This window comes from Polyodon spathula, unplaced genomic scaffold (genome assembly GCF_017654505.1).
Source record: "Polyodon spathula isolate WHYD16114869_AA unplaced genomic scaffold, ASM1765450v1 scaffolds_99, whole genome shotgun sequence".
NCBI lineage: Eukaryota > Metazoa > Chordata > Actinopteri > Acipenseriformes > Polyodontidae > Polyodon > Polyodon spathula.
In genome coordinates, this window is record NW_024471593.1 from 1 (window position 1) to 17,917 (window position 17,917).

At 41.7% G+C, this 17,917-nt stretch overlaps 1 long non-coding RNA gene across 4 annotated transcripts; it reads right to left on the reverse strand.

Annotated features, from left to right (window-relative positions):
- LOC121308049 lies at positions 1 to 11,046 on the reverse strand. 4 transcript variants are annotated; one of them, XR_005948449.1, is made up of 4 exons: positions 10,776 to 11,046; positions 1,767 to 1,889; positions 575 to 608; positions 1 to 34 (listed from the first exon to the last, which is right to left on the reverse strand). It is a non-coding gene; the product is annotated as an uncharacterized LOC121308049 (long non-coding RNA). The 4 variants fall into 4 exon arrangements; XR_005948448.1 differs by having other exon boundaries at positions 1,767 to 1,892; XR_005948447.1 differs by lacking the exon at positions 10,776 to 11,046 and adding an exon at positions 4,182 to 4,570.
- Positions 11,047 to 17,917: the final 6,871 nt, after the last annotated feature.

The following is a 17,917-nucleotide window of genomic DNA, read 5'->3' on the forward strand; positions in this document are numbered from 1 at the left end:
TCTGCAGGCCCTCCAACCCGGGGAATAAATTAACCTACCAGGGAACAGCCAGGGGAATGCATGTCAATGCTGGGCCAATCACAGAGCCCAGACCGGGCTACAGCCCCGCCCTCGCTGACCTAGCCCCTCCCACCACAGGATCACCCCTTAATATGTAGCTGAGAAACTGTGTCTAGGGTATAGGGAAGGAGGAAAAGAATGTGGCTCTAGTGGAGCTGAGGAGGGACTGGGAGGGAGGGAAGCAGTGTGGCTCTAGTGGAGCTGAGGAGGGACTGGGAGGGAGGGAGGGAGGGAAGCAGTGTGGCTCTAGTGGAGCTGAGGAGGGACTGGGAGGGAGGGAAGCAGTGTGGCTCTAGTGGAGCTGAGGAGGGACTGGGAGGGAGGGAAGCAGTGTGGCTCTAGTGGAGCTGAGGAGGGACTGGGAGGGAGGGAAGCAGTGTGGCTCTAGTGGAGCTGAGGAGAGACTGGGAGGGAGGGAGGCAGTGTGGCTCTAGTGGAGCTGAAGAGGGACTGGGAGGGAGATGTTCTGTGTCAGGTTGTCTAAACAGGATGAAAATTAATAAAAGTTTCTCACATTTTCCTCCCAGAATTCATCGCCTCTGGTTCCACTAAAGAAAGAAACAGGAATTAATACAGCCTTCGATATGACATCACGGCTTTACAATCAATGTTCTTATCTCTTATTAGACCCGATAGCATCTCTTAAAACTGAAATTGAAAGAGAGTCAACGTGACCAAGCATGCAATTCAAATATTTGTTTAACATCACATAAAGGACACTGGGAAATGTATTCACTGGCATTCAGATTGGCACCTCTATTGTAGTGCTGTTTGGGGACTACAGATCCCATGATGCATTGCGAGTTGCCATCGTTCCAGGGCGCACAGAAATGACTGACCAGCGTAAACAAGCGCTATCCTTTGCAGAGAAGTGGAGGTGTTGAAAGTTAACGCACCTCCTTACAAGAGAAACAAAGACGCCGCACACTTCAGCATTCACAAGAGCACTGTCAACAGTTCTGAAAACCCAGAACACAGACAGCCCTGTGAACAGCAGACTGTGGATGCAGTTCATCCACGTTTCTGCTTGGCTCTGTTGAGACCGCCTTGCTTCTGTGCTTCAGCAGTGTCCATAACGCAACACGCAGCTCTTTCCAGCTGCAGTGTATGCTTTTTAAAAAAAGTTCCCTCGCAGCCAGGCACTTTCAATAAACCGCATGGTACTTTTTAAAGTATAATACTTCTCATGATTCTCCAATACAAACTCACAGCGTGGGCTGGGCTTTAGAGTCCAGATAAGATCAATAAAAGATAAACGTCCAGTCCCTTGAAATTCACATTACTTGAGAGTCAACTGCTTTGGCAGTTGAGTTATTATTTAGCAGATGCTTTTATGCAAAGCGACTCGCAGAGACTAGGGGGGTGAACTCTGCATCATCAACAACTGCTGCTGCTGCAGAGTCTCTTCCAATAGGACCTCGTTTGCTTTACATCTGAAGGACGGAGCACAAGGAGGTTCAGTGACTCGCTCAGGGTCTCCCACACACAGGGAGTCAGTGGCTGAGCCGGGATTTGAACCTCCTGGGATCAAGACCCCTTTTCAAGAACTACCGATTTATTTTTTATTTTTTTAGTGTTTAAATTCGTAAGAAGCGGAGTCGACTCCGCCAGACGAGTTTGAAATCCGCGCTTTTGTAAAAAAAAAAAAAATAAATAAATAAAAAGAAAGGCTCCGACTCTCGTTTCCTCTACCCTCAGATACTCACACGATGTTCCAGAGCTCCTGGAAGGACTCCTGGCTCAACTGTTCCAGACTGTCGGACGCGGGGTCGGCCATCTCGCCTTGGAAACGAGTGCGGTTACCACGGCGACAGGCAAGCCACTCTGCACTGCTGAGGAGGGAGAGACATTTCAGATCCCGGGATATTTTGTTTTTTTAAAAAAGAAAGCACCGCTTCACTGCCACAGAATTGTCAGGGGTGTGGGAGCAAGACTCCCGTTGCAGAGCAGATGGATCCCTTCTTGGTTTTACTAGGTTTCAAACTCAGACACATCGGAGCTTGTTACCGCTGTGATAAATTCAGGATGGGAAAGGGTTTAATGCAATGCTACTGTCCACCGTATTGAAATTACGTTTTGTTTACTGGATGGATGTAAATATGACTCCTATTGCAGAGCAGTGTCACCCAGTCCAGGTTTTGCTACCAGCTTGATCAGCCACCATGTCTAGGTAACAGGCTCAGGTGTGTGTTATTGAACTCATAGTATAACCAGGAATGGATCAAAACTGCTATGAAATGGGAGTCGTTTAGAAGTTTAAAAGTACAACGGGTATCTATATTAAAATTGATACCCGTTCAGCCATTCGTGCATTTCAAATCACAACTGAGAAAGGCGTTAATAATAAAACTGATTTAATTTTGGGGCTTTTAAAATCTGCCTTTTTCGTGTAAACAACAGCTGTGAGAAAGCGTGCCAGGAGTCAAACGCTATCTGTCATTAATGTCTAGCTTTTTAACATGTCGCGATCGTGCTTGTAAATGAAAAATGAAGGCTGGGCCGATTTAAAAGCGAATTTAGTTTTTTTTTTTTTAAATCAATTTCGCTATGAACTTGTTTCTCTGTGTGTGACTGAGATGGGATAAACTGGATTCTTAAAAAAGGAGAGTCGAGAAATCAGAAGCACAAATCCGAACATATATATCAGGTGCTGAAGCCAACTGAGGTTTGAGGGAATTGTTTTAACACATTAGTTAATTGTTTCTAAAGTTATTTATTTATTTTAAATCGGGATAAGTCCAGAAAAACAATAACAACAAACAACAACAACAACAACACATTTTATTTAGATCTCTCTGCTTCGTTCGCCTGTCGTCAAGGTGAAATCCATGACCTCATCGGGTAAAACCATTAGCCGTCAACATGGCACACCCGTTTCGACAACATGAAAAACACGGGTTAAAAAAAGTGCTTGGAGAACGAATACACGCATTAAAAAAACGTATTTTTCTTATTTAATTTTTTTTTTTTTTTAAATAACTGTAAAAAGTAATTAACTTAAATAATCCCCCCCCCCCCGGGAAAGAAATACTGTCGTCAAAGTGAAGAAGTAAAAAGACGGACAAAACCAAGTTCGCGAAAAAGGGGAGAAACGGCGATACTCGATTCCCACACCCTTAACATTAAATGCGTTTAAACCGCATTGAAATTACTCGTGGGTTTTTGCTGAACTGTTTCAATGACAGATATGAAAGTTTTAAAACCCGAAGAAAAGGAAACCAGAAACCGAATAAGGGCGATCCGCCCCCCATCACAAACAAAACTGTTTCCCAGGGCAGCACCAAAACAGGGAAAGAAAGGGGGAAGGTAGACCAATTGAAGACGAAAACAAATTTAAAAAAGAAATCAAAACATTAGAATATCGCCAAGAAATTCGATTTCTAAACTTACATTTGGATTTGTTTTAAGCCTGGCAAAGAAAAAGACTAACCAGGTTTAGAAAGACATCGTTTAACTTTCACAATACCTCCCTCAATATAGATTTTGGAAGCTTCTCTAAAATTCAAAGGCTGCATTTTCTTGATTAAGTTTAAAATTAACATTTTTGCTGAAAAAAAGTTCGTAATTAAAAAAAAAAAAAAAAAAAAAAAAACACAATTAGAAAACTTTACAGCTATTGACGAAATTGACGTCGGAGCCCTTCTAGTTTAACAAAACACATGCAATAAATACGCAGATAACTATTCTTATATATTCTTAACTATAATTTTATATGCAGTATTCATTTTTTTTTAAATCGTACTTTGAAAACAATGAATTAATAAAAATAATTAAAAATTCACCCCCCCCCCAGGGTACCGTGCAAACTTGCTCTATAATAATATTACGCATCAAAACAGAACTATAAAACTTAACATCCTTCATTTTAAAAAAAAAAAGGCATTTAAAGACATTTGCTAACAGCACACTATAAAGCCTGCGAGTTATGTGTTTTTTTTTTTTTTTCTAATAATAAAACAAAAAACCCCAGGTTCGTATTTCGCGGTGGCAGTAATATTACTCGCAATATCTCAGCTGTGTTATAATGAATCCACTGCCATGCACTTTTAACCCAATCTCTGACTGCATTATTTTTCCTATGAGACTCAGTCTGCGTCTATCTGATTCAAAGCGATGCTTACCGTCAGCCCTGTCCGGCGCTATCACCCGGGTCAATGCCCAGGACAGCTATCCTGTTATAAAGGGTTTGGGTTTTCTTTCACCCTGGTTTTTTTTTTTTTTTTTTTTTTTTTTTTCAGACACAGATCCACGTTTTGGGGAATCCCCAACTAAACCGGACGGGGAGGAGAGGAACATGCCTCATGTGATTTGGGTTAACCGTATACTCGCGAGAAAAGGCGCAGCTCCGTGTCTCTGAATAACACACCCCTTCAATCGCTGCCTGTGTTTAACGGTACCGTTTTACACCGTGGTGCGGAGAAGCGACACGCCGTCAAAACCAACGCACACTGACAGGGAATCAATCTGCCAACACCGCGGCGCCGCTTGGATTCTAGCAGCGTTATTATTATACACAGCATCCTAGTTCATATTGGATTCTAGCAGTGTTATTATTATACACGGCATCCTAGTTCATATTGGATTCTAGCAGTGTTATTATTATACACAGCATCCCAGTTCATATTGGATTCTAGCAGTGTTATTATTATACACAGCATCCTAGTTCATATTGGATTCTAGCAGTGTTATTATTATACACAGCATCCTAGTTCATATTGTATTCTAGCAGTGTTATTATTATACACAGCATCCTAGTTCATATTGTATTCTAGCAGCGTTATTATTATACACGGCATCCTAGTTCATATTGGATTCTAGCAGTGTTATTATTATACACGGCATCCTAGTTCATATTGGATTCTAGCAGTGTTATTATTATACACAGCATCCTAGTTCATATTGTATTCTAGCAGTGTTATTATTATACACGGCATCCTAGTTCATATTGGATTCTAGCAGTGTTATTATTATACACGGCATCCCAGTTCATATTGGATTCTAGCAGTGTTATTATTATACACGGCATCCCAGTTCATATTGTATTCTAGCAGTGTTATTATTATACACAGCATCCTAGTTCATATTGGATTCTAGCAGCGTTATTATTATACACGGCATCCCAGTTCATATTGGATTCTAGCAGTGTTATTATTATACACAGGCATCCTAGTTCATATTGTATTCTAGCAGTGTTATTATTATACACGGCATCCTAGTTCATATTGTATTCTAGCAGTGTTATTATTATACACAGCATCCTAGTTCATATTGTATTCTAGCAGTGTTATTATTATACACGGCATCCTAGTTCATATTGGATTCTAGCAGTGTTATTATTATACACAGGCATCCTAGTTCATATTGTATTCTAGCAGTGTTATTATTATACACAGCATCCTAGTTCATATTGTATTTGTATTCTAGCAGTGTTATTATTATACACGGCATCCTAGTTCATATTGGATTCTAGCAGTGTTATTATTATACACAGCATCCTAGTTCATATTGTATTCTAGCAGTGTTATTATTATACACAGCATCCTAGTTCATATTGTATTCTAGCAGTGTTATTATTATACACAGCATCCTAGTTCATATTGGATTCTAGCAGTGTTATTATTATACACGGCATCCTAGTTCATATTGTATTCTAGCAGTGTTATTATTATACACAGCATCCTAGTTCATATTGGATTCTAGCAGTGTTATTATTATACACAGCATCCCAGTTCATATTGGATTCTAGCAGTGTTATTATTATACACGGCATCCTAGTTCATATTGGATTCTAGCAGTGTTATTATTATACACAGCATCCTAGTTCATATTGGATTCTAGCAGTGTTATTATTATACACGGCATCCTAGTTCATATTGTATTCTAGCAGTGTTATTATTATACACGGCATCCCAGTTCATATTGTATTCTAGCAGTGTTATTATTATACACGGCTTCCTAGTTCATATTGTATTCTAGCAGTGTTATTATTATACACGGCATCCTAGTTCATATTGTATTCTAGCAGTGTTATTATTATACACGGCATCCTAGTTCATATTGTATTCTAGCAGTGTTATTATTATACACGGCATCCTAGTTCATATTGTATTCTAGCAGTGTTATTATTATACACGGCATCCTAGTTCATATTGGATTCTAGCAGTGTTATTATTATACACGGCATCCTAGTTCATATTGTATTCTAGCAGTGTTATTATTATACACGGCATCCTAGTTCATATTGGATTCTAGCAGTGTTATTATTATACACAGCATCCTAGTTCATATTGGATTCTAGCAGTGTTATTATTATACACGGCATCCTAGTTCATATTGGATTCTAGCAGTGTTATTATTATACACGGCATCCTAGTTCATATTGGATTCTAGCAGTGTTATTATTATACACAGCATCCCAGTTCATATTCTAGCAGTGTTATTATTATACACGGCATCCCAGTTCATATTCTAGCAGTGTTATTATTATACACGGCATCCCAGTTCATATTCTAGCAGTGTTATTATTCTACACGGCATCCCAGTTCATATTCTAGCAGTGTTATTATTATACACGGCATCCCAGTTCATATTCTAGCAGTGTTATTATTTGCACTGCATATTGTATTCTAGCAAACTACATTGTGTTTCAATATGAAGCTTGCATTGTAACTCTGCATGCCCTGTAACACCTGTGTGAGTCTCCTGGGTATAAAGGCGCCTGTCAAATAAATAAATAATAATTCCAGATGGTTGCCATGGTGATGCATCAGCGGGGCCACGTTTTGATGGCTCCCTGGAGCCAGCACTACACTTCAGCCAATAGGAAGTCCTCGTTCCCTAGGCAAAGCTACGTCTTGGTTGGTCTCCACCATGCCTCTCTCACTGTATCTTGGCGAGTCCAATATTAGCAAATAACAGCTACTGTCTTGCAATGAAAAATCCTAATTGCCTGCTTTTAAAGCCATCTCTCACCCTGTACCACAGCTGTGGCCAAAATTAAATGAACATCACTCGATCTTCTGTTATTAAACATCATGCAATCAAAGAAACTAGAAAAACGATCTCAAAAAAAAAAAAAAAAAAAAAAACAGCAACAGCACGGGGATCCAGTTTTAAGCATATTCCTGGTGTTAGATTTCGAAATGTCAGATTTTTCAAGTCAGCTTTTTAGTTCATTCAACATGTTAACGTCATTGAGCAGCTTTCATTCGACCTCATGAGGCACACCAAGTTCATTCTAGAGGGGGATGCAACACTTTTGGCCAGAGCTGGATTATTTATGTCCAATATGAAGCGAGCTACTCTCCTGTAATAGAAATTACATAAGCCATCTCTCACCCACTAAAGGCTGCAGGCAGGCAAAACCACTACAACAACTTGACCGGACATGGAAAAAAGCCAGTCAGAATAACAATGAATCGATTCACACCAGACAGAAGGAGCCTCGTAGAGCGGAAGTGACTCAGAGAGCGATTCATTAGATCTGCTTTTCTGTAACCCTAGCTTGTTGCATCCTCCTAGTTCATATTGTATTTTAGTAGGAGGCTTGGTGGTCCAGTGGATGAAGATAAGGAGCTTGATCCCAGGAGGTTCAAATCCCAGCTCAGCCACTTGTCTCAGCACCACATCGTCAGTGTATGTGTGTGTGTGTGTGTGTGTGTGTGTGTGTGTGTGAGACACTGAGCAAGTCACTTCAGCTCCTTGTGCTCCACCCTTCAGATGAGACGCAAAACAAACGAGGTCCTATTGGAAGAGACTCTGCAGCAGCAGCAGCGGTTGTTAATGATGCAGAGTTCACCCCCCTAGTCTCTGCAAGTCGCTTTGGATAAAAGCGTCTGCTAAATGACTCATTATTAATAATAATAATAATAATAATAATAATAATAATAATAATAATGCACTTATTGTAAACTACACTGTATTTAAATACAAAGCTTGCATTGTAACCCTGTACTGCCCTGTAACACCTGTGTGAGTTGCACTGACAATAATAATATCATTGAGATTTTAATCTGCGTGGGGATGTTGAAATCTCTCGCAGCATCTTTGTTTCTCTTGTAAGGAGGTGCATTATCTTTCAACACCTCCATTTCTCTGCAAAGGTAGTGCATGTTTGCGCTGGTCACTCGTTTCTGTGGGTCGTGGAACCAATGGCAACTCGCAATGCATCATGGTGATCTGTAGTCCCCAAAAAGCGCTACAAAGCATTTCCCAGTATCCTTTGTAGTCAGCTGTTCGAACCTGAGCGTTGCGTTTAACTCAAAACTTTCTTCCAAAATAATTCGCGCAAACAGGAAATATATTAAGTCATTTACAATCAGCAACTGTCAAATGTGTCCCGGACCGTGTGGAAAAATCTTACTATCAGGGAATTCATTTAATCTGTGTTCGTTTTAATGAAAATACTGCACTGTTGTGGACAGAATATCAGCATTATTTCATCTGTGGCTGTCTAGTTGTAGACTCATGATACAAGGCTTGCATTACAATATCTTTCAACATGGCTTCGCATTGCACATCCGGTAACACCACACATACATGTGTGTGTATTTACATGGTCGTTACATAGTAATTACACGTGTGCTGCTTGCACAGCACTTCAGTGTTATTAAGCATGTAAATCTCCACTATATATGTACACAACTGTATCAAAAAAAGGTTTAGGGTCAGTGATAAATCATGCAAAAAAAAATGTACACAAGTTAATTGTTAATTTGTAACTATGCATAATAACAATGTAAGTACACCTGAATTTGCTGAATACCTACTGTGGAAATACACAGCAGCAAGAGACCCTTGGTGTGACCGTGGATCTGATATTGTCAGTCATTCTGAGACGCACACTAATTCAGCGACTCGAGAATTTACAAATCAAAGAAAATACAACATCATATCGCAGAAGCCATAACAGTAATAAGGCAATATTTCACTTCAGATTTCGAAGAAGTGTTGACAGTTTTTCCTCGAGCGCACGGGAAACTGCAAAGCGGGGTGCGATTCGATATGTTCACGTAACATTATTCAGCAGCTTTCATCTGACTTTGTGAGGCAGAATGAGTCAGTTCTATTTCTTATTTTTTCATATCCAGGGCAAAACCTAATAGACTGGATGTGAAATATTCTGGCTGGTGAGGCGGGATTTCAAAAATGATAATAGAGGGCTGCTAACAGTCGCATCACATGTCATACAGAAATGGGCATCACAGGGTTAAGGATTGATTACATCTGATTGATATTAGGGTACCAACTGTATAATATCTAGCGAAATGCAAATCCATCCATCCATTATCAATAACTGCTTAATCCTCTACTAGGTCGCGGTGAGCTGGACCCTAACCTGGCAGACACGGGCAGGACTACACCCTGGGCGGGACCCCAGTCCATCGCAGGGCACCACACACACACACACACACTGAGGGCAATTTAGAATGACCAGTCAACCTGACCAGCATGTCTTTGGACTGTGGGAGGAAAGCCCACGCGAACACGGGGGAGAACGTGCAAACTCCACACGGACAGGCCCTCTAGGCCAGATTCGAACCCAGGACCCTGGCGCTATGAGGCAGCAGCGCTAACCATCAGCTTCAAAGCACAGTCTATGACCATGCTAAGTCTGTCTCTGCAATTATTTTAATGCAAGTCAGCTTCTCCTACGTTATAGCTGCCAAAGTTTCAACACTTAAAAACGAAATTTAAAAAGAAAACACAGTTACAGCTACCACCACCTTTCTTTCTCCGCTACACAAATTTATCATTCACGTTAGAAATCAAGGACATTTGCAACATTTGTGCCCGACTAATGTATTTCAAAATATATTTTGACATAACAGTAAAAAAAAAAAAAAAAAAAAAAACGGATTCTATCTTTAATATAATCAAATGCGGGTTTGGGTTCAGTTTGAATATTCTTTTTTTAGTAAACTCCTGCATATGCCTTTGTAAAACACAAAGTAACTCTCCACCACTTTCCATTACAAAAAAAAAAAAGGAGAATATTTTAAACACATGAATTACTGCGCTTATAACAGCGCGAAGTCGCAGGTAAAAACACGGCCGACAAAAAACTAAATTCGGACCAGAAAAACACAGTTATTTCAAGACTGGAGCGCTTCAGGAGGACAGACAAGGCACCAGCTGGATTATAGACCCACCTGTTGCAAATGAAGCCCGGACTGGCCCCAAAACCGGGTTCGAATTCTCCGCAGTCTGTCGAAAATAACGAAAACGTAGCGTTGTCGTCCGTATCCATCTTTAAAAACGCTCGATAAATGGCGAAAACAGAACACAAGCCGAATTTATACCAGAAGAGAAAGAGAGATGGGAGGGAGGGAGGGAGGAGGGAGGAGGGGGGGTGCAGGGAAAACAAGCACAAAACGGCTGAAAAAACGTTACATTTTTTTAAAAAACGCGTCGACGTCGCCAATCGGAAGCCAGAGAAGTCTACCGCCGAAATTGGGGTCTTTTTCCCATTGGTTGGTCCCCCGAAATACTCGAATGACCGCCTCAGGGTATTTTGCACTGCTTAGAGGAAGGCTGGAGAATGGCCTACCATTCAAAAATAAAAGCCTCATGATCCAGCATAAAACGCCAGGAAAATAAAAAAATAAACGATTTTAATTAAAGCTTAAAAACACACACATTATCAGCTCCCCAGCTATGCAGAAACACCTCATCACTACAGAGAAGGAAATGAGACCAACAGCTTGTGTACGTACCTGTTATGTTCCAGTTGGCTTCATTGACGCAGTGACAAGCTCTCTCACTGAAAAGCAAGCATCTGAACTGAGCGCTGAACTGAAGTGCTGGTACAGTGTCTTTATTTACGAACTGAAGTCGGACGGTTTAGGGAAGATGGCAGCTGGGATCTGCTGACTCAGTTGGGGATTTTTTCTAGTTTAAATTTTTTTTTTTTTTTTTTTTAATTTAGCGCCAGTTAGAAGTGCACTGTCACAAGGCAACCCACATCTAACCGGAAACATCAGATCTCTCTGCCTGCCTCCCTCCCTCCCTCCCTCCCTCTCTCTGCCTCCTCCTCCCCTCTCTCTCTCTCCCTCTCTCTCAGTCACAAGCTCTCTCTCAAACTGCAATGTAATCCAAAAGCATTTACATCTTGTTTGAAATATGCCTTGTCGAAATTCTCCTTTCTGAAAGTTGATCTTGATTCATACTGACGCAGCCACGACGCGCGCACACACACACACACACACACACACACACACACACACAGCCCAGCCTTGTCAGATTTCGCTGTACCAAGCACAGCCAAGGTAAAATCACTTCAGAGTGCAGTCAAGCGCAGGTTAACATTTTCTAGCAAGCTGTTGTTGAGGCAGAGCTCAGATGAAAAGAGCAAACACAGACACACACAGGCAAAGAGACAGTGACTAACAAACACACACACACACACACAGAGGCAGGCAGGCGCACACACACAGGCAAAGAGACACTGACTAAAACAGACACGCACAGGCACACACACACACACACTTTACCTTTGAATAAAAGCCCTGACCTTTTGATTTCTGTCGACAGTTAGTTTCCAGACCTTTTTCGTTTTCAGTTAGAAGTTAAAAAAACAAAAAAAAACAAAGTGTTGATAACATCTGACCTTCAAACTGCCCGGCTGCTGTTGCATAATTCATTTCGACTCTGTATATTAAATACGTTTGCCGGAAAATCTTTTCACACTGATGGACTCTCTAAAATTCTGTATATTATTATTATTATTATTATTATTATTATTATTATTATTATTATCTTAATTAAAGTAACCACACTTTACCAAATATTTAAAACCTTTTAACAATACTACTCATACTAAATTACTTCCTTGTCCCGGGTTCTCATTTTGGGTCAATGAGCTCCCAGCCCTGTCCAACTAAGCTTCCTAACCCAAACTCCCCACACCAGCTCAGGAGAAGTTCTGCGGGCACCCTCTGATCCCCGAGCGCCTCTTCACACACTCCGCCACGCAGGTGAGCTGCTGCCCCATGGAGGACAAGCCCTGCAAGAGTGGAGCTCTCCCGCTGCCAGTAGGGTGCGCTGTAGCGTTGATCCGATTGGCTCTGGCGCTGGGTTAAGGAGGCAAACTGGGACTGTTTCTCCTCATCGCGCTACAGCGCACCCTGAGATGAGGGGGGAAAGAGAGAGGGTTCAAATTGCTGAGTATACAGTACTAGCTTCTGCGACTGTAGCGGCGCGGCACCCTTGCGCTAACTTTTACAAACCTCTACAAAGAAGGAGTGGCGCCCAGTTTACGAAGGACGTTAGGTTGCGCTGCTAGCTCCATCCGATGGCTTGGCGATCATAGAGGGGGGACTGTGTCTCAAATGACGGCTGACTGTGAGCTATACAGTAACAAATTAGACCAAATATATTAAATGTGGTTACGGATTACAGGTATAAAATTCCAAGTGATGTGCGGGGTTTGGGCAGTATGAAGTTGTGATACAATTAAAGAAAGTTCTACAGCACCAAACTCATCTCTCAACACTATGTTTCAAAGCTTATTTTTTTTTGCAGATTAGTGGTGAACGCTTGACAAAGTCGGCTACCCCTAATATCGTCAATATTGTGGCTCCTTTCGCAGTGACTTTAAAGAGCCTGACTCTCGTATCAGTTTCATACGGCCGGATTTCATGAGAAACTGCACTGACAAAAAAAGAAAACCCAGTTGCGGTTGAAAGTGGAAGCCGAAAAACAAGACATGGAAACAGAGGCTTCGCTGCCTTGTACTGAGTCACTGAGCGTCTACTCCTGGTCCCGCCCGCTGCCTGAACCGTCGTCCAATCAGGAAGCTGTTGCTGAGGGCCATGGGTCCAAGACAGAAGATCACAAAAAACCGGGCGACAACAGTACTCTCTCTGTCGATAACTAAAACCACAAACTTCCTTTTCCTTTTAGGTCTGGCCTTCTCGAGTGTCCTGAAATAGAATTAAAAACAGGGAGCACCACCTGCCAGAGAAACTGGCCTCCCCTTTAAGGTTGCAATAGCATTTTTACAAGGTAATATTTTTCGTTTGTTCGTTTGTTTGTTTCTTTGTTTGTTTGTTTGCTGTTTTACTTTCATCGACTGAAGCCAAACATATAAAGGGCACATCAGGACCTTTTTATTTGATTGTGTTACGTGTTCCTACAACTGTTTAAGGAAGGCGTGTGTGTTGTTTGAATTATTTATTTTTTACATTTTGACTGTTTTTTTAAAACTTTGAAATCGCATTCCCTGGCTCAAGATGGCTTCCCATGTACTCGCGTGGACCACTCGGAACTACATTTCCCATCATCCTCCTGCTCACATATGTAACTGAGATGGATTTACCAGTGAGCAGGAGGATGATGGGAAATGTAGTTCCGAGGGGTCCATGCGGGTACGATTTAAAAAAAAAAAAAAAAAAAAAATGCGATTTAAAAAAAAAAAAAAAAAAAAAAAAAAAAAATGCAAAATGTAAAACAATAAAAAAAAAAATTAAAACACAATAAAAAGGTCCTTTGAGATTCTGCAGACAAGTTCAGAGCAGCTAAAATCCATGTAAAGATAGATTTAGAGTAACAGGATAAGAACCAGTGGAAAACCGAGTCCAGAGCCACAATACAATAAAATTAGGAATGTTCCAGAGCCGTTGAAATGTCGCTGGAAGAGCTGTGCCGTGATATGCCGCCAGCACCATGAGTACAAAAGGAGTTTTCCGACTCATTAAGGATCGCGACAGCTGCAGGATTCACAGGGAAAGGAGGAACAAACTACCTCTGGAGACCCTAAACCAACTGGACAGGACACAGAACCCGCAAGGCTGAAGGGAAGCACTAAAGAAAACACCAATAACTTTGAATTTAGTGTCCAATGGAAAATACTTGAGGGCACTAAATGACACCCCCCCCCCTTCAAATTTGTTAAATCTTCATTGTGAAAAAAAAGTCTGTCCACAAGGTGGCAGCATTTCACCAAATGTTCACTGAAGCTTGAGTAACACTGATAAGCTTCCCCGCCTCCCTCCACTCTTCACTCACTCCCCCTCCCTCCCTCCCCTTCTCCCACCACCTCTCCTCCCTGCTCCCTCCCCCACTTCTCTCTCCAGCTCCCCTCCCTACCTCTCTCCTTACTTCTCTCCTCCACTCCTCTCCTCCCTCGCTCGCTCCCCCTTTCCTCTCCCCTCCCTTTACTAATCTCTCCCTCCCCTTCTCTCCCTCTCCTCCTCCTCCTCCCTCTCGCTCTTATTAATCCACTCATGACATTTAGGGAATGACTCAGCAATCATGTTTGAAATAAACAGCCACATTGTTCCATGACACCCTTTGGCAGGTCCTCTCCCACCCCCCTCTGGAGAGCTCAGTGGTACAGCCTGCCAAGCTCAACACCTGCTGTCCTGAGCTGGATGGATCCTTGTGGCTCTAGAAACAGGGGAGGTTTGACCTCACTGGCATGCATTGCAGATTGGCTCGGAGAATGCAGATGGAACTGGCCCCAGTTTGATACTGGGAACGAGATGAGGTCCAGTTTTACACACTGCTTTCGCTGTGCAGATTGAAACGTGGACACACTCATGAGAACTCAATTTAAAACCACCTGTCCAGTATGTGCTCCAGTCAAAGGGTACAGTGAGACAGCCAGGGTGCCATTCACAAAACACGCATCTCTCAGAGCAGAACACGGTATTTCAAAGCGCTGTGGAAACACTGAGCCACCATATTTAAAATCTTGAATAATCAGAGCATTGGAAGAGGGTGTCGCCCCCCCCCCCCCATAGGAGTGAAATGGACCTACAGCACAGGAAGTGTTTGGATTCTACAAAGCAGATACTTTAACTTCTACTGTGCTGTACTGGGCGTGCATATTCTAACCTCAGTGATTGAACACACAAACACACACGTACGCACGCACACACACAGATCTTTAGCACATGAAAGGCTGGGGTAGAGAGCAATACAAATGCTCCCAGTGCTGGTGGTAAGAACTTGTTTCAAGTATGATAAAGCATTGCAGAGGTCTGGTAAAGCATAGGGAAGCATTGTAAAGCACAGAGCGGTCTGGTAAAGCATAGGGAAGCATTGTAAAGCACAGAGAGGTGTGGTAAAGCATAGGGAAGCATTGTAAAGCACAGAGAGGTCTGGTAAAGCATAGGGAAGCATTGTAAAGCACAGAGAGGTCTGGTAAAGCATAGGGAAGCATTGTAAAGCACAGAGAGGTCTGGTAAAGCATAGGGAAGCATTGTAAAGCACAGAGAGGTCTGGTACAGCATAGGGAAGCATTGTAAAGCAAAGAGAGGTCTGGTAAAGCCTAGGGACTTGTAAAGCACAGAGAGGTCTGGTATTGACTCACTATATTTTTATTCACTATTTCTAACTCCAGTCAGACAAAACTGCACCCGCACACACACAATACTTCTCAAAAGTTTGGACCAACGTTTAAAACCAAATAGAACTCCCTTTCAAAATTAAAAAAAAAAAAAAAAAAAACTTTTTTTTTTTTTTTTTTCGTTTTGGAATGTTGTACAGTCCAAATATGAGAGGTGGCGGTAGCAGTCTTCAAAGCGTGTCTGGACGAGGCGAGGACAAACGATCAGGCTGGGGGAGGACGTCAGGCTGGGGCGTCACTCCTTTTGTCACCCCTGTTCCCGAGAGGTGCTGGGGATCTAGGGTGGAGAAGCCTCCTCGAAGCCGTCGCGTCTGGAGAGATCCTGCCCAACTTCACCGACTCGGGACGCCGCATGCCCTTTCAGCGGTCAGTCCGAGTCGGTAGTTCATATTTTTTTATGCGCCAGACTGCGGCCGTTCTTTCCAAATGCCAAATTCCAGTCTTTTTATTTTTCGGGCACCCTGTTCGTGGCTCCACCTAGAAGAGGGACCTCCTGGTGAATCTGCACCTGGCTCTTGCTAAACTTACGATCTGCAAGGAGGGAGCGCAAGATCACCGGGGAGGACCTCTTTGACCGTGAGGATGCCATGTTAGAGCAGGGCTTCTCAAACCCGGTCCTGGGGACCCCCTTCCCCCCCTGCTGCGGCTGCTGGTTTTCATTCAAACCGAGCTCTCAATTACTGAACCAGACCCTTCATTGAACTGATAATTTGCTTAATTAGACCTTTTTTTTTCACTCGTTTTCAGCTCTTTGCATATTTCAAGTTAGCTGTAACAGTTGATAAGTAACTTTGAACTGCAACTGTGCAAGAGCTGCAATCAAGCAAAAAAAAAGGTCTAATTAAGCAAATTATCAGTTCAATGAAGGGTCTAGGTGAATCTGGACACAATCAGTGTTAACGAAATAACTTCCACTGTGTCTCTCTCTCTCGAAATGACTGTCGTATTCCTGTACCGTAGCAGTATTCCGCATGGCAGGGCTAGGGTGCTATTTTGGAAAGGCACAGCTCGGCGAGCTGCTGAAACTCTGGGTACTGACTTGCGCCGCGCCCCTCCCTCTCAGCCAATAACATCTAAGGTCACTTCAACTTTCCCGTTTTCTTCTTCTTCAAACCCTTCTTGGATCCCCTTCCAGGCAGTTCAAGAATCGCCCAGCGGGACCGTTTCGCTCTATCTCTGTCTGAGACTCACTTTACCGAACCGAACCGAACCGAACCCGGCGAGACCCGAGACTTATCAAACAGCGTCCCCCGACCCGGCTCCAAGGCTCCTGTTTTATATTGTTGCGTGTTTTATTTGATTGATGTATTTAAGTAGATTGGACTAACCCTTACAGTCCTGCGCGCAAGCAGCAGCCCGGGGAAATGCCGGCAGCTTTTCAGCAAATCGGAGGCGAGGTACAGTAACTTCAATATTATATATATATATATATATATTATTTTTTATATATATATATATATATATTTATATATATATATATATATATATATATATAGATATATATATATTATATATTATATAGAATAATATATATATAATAATAATAATAATAATAATTTATACTATTATATAATTATATTCTTATTATTGAGTATATAATACAATAAGGTGATGATTAACATTTTATTTACCGTTTGGTGTATTGAGTATTCCTGATAATATTAGTTAACCAGTATTACTAAATACGATAAGCAAAACAGTATTGAGTTATTTTTAAGGTATCGTATACTTAATTTTGGTTTTAAAATAATAAATGCCGGCAGCCTTCTCACAATAAACCACAATTTCTTATCGTTATTATTTATCAATTGTGGTAGTTTTGAAACAGTAATGTCATACTTCAACGAATACCTAAGCTCATTTTAATTATTATTATTATTATTTATTTTATTTATTTATTTATTTATTTATTTATTTTAAATTTGGTACCTCATAACTTTGCATTAGTTGGTGTTGCTTATGGATAAAACATGTTTATAGATTTCGTTCGGATCGTTTTTAAATATAAACCACAGACCTGCAGACGCTCAGTTTGATGCATATATTCATAATCATATCGTTGAAAATAAATTTAGCCCGTTAAAGAATCCCTTTCAAACAAACTGTCTTTCCCAGTACTGTCTGCTGTATTGTGTTGCATTGCAAGGTAAGGTGAAGGAGTACAGAATGGCGCAGTGAAATACAGTTTATTACATTCATGTCCTTAAGGTCATCGAGGACAAGGGAGCCGATTGCTGTGCCTTTACCACGCCCCTCTGTGTCTTACTGTGCTGTGACAGCGACCCGCTCTTTCAGAACAAATGCAGCGATCTGTTTTACTGTAGAGAACTGCAGTGAAATATATATCTGTGCTTTACAATGCTTCCCAGTGCTTTACCAGACCTCTCTGTGCTTTACAATGCTTCCCTATGCTTTACCAGACCTCTCTGTGCTTTACAATGCTTCCCAGTGCTTTACCAGACCTCTCTGTGCTTTACAATGCTTCCCTATGCTTTACCAGACCTC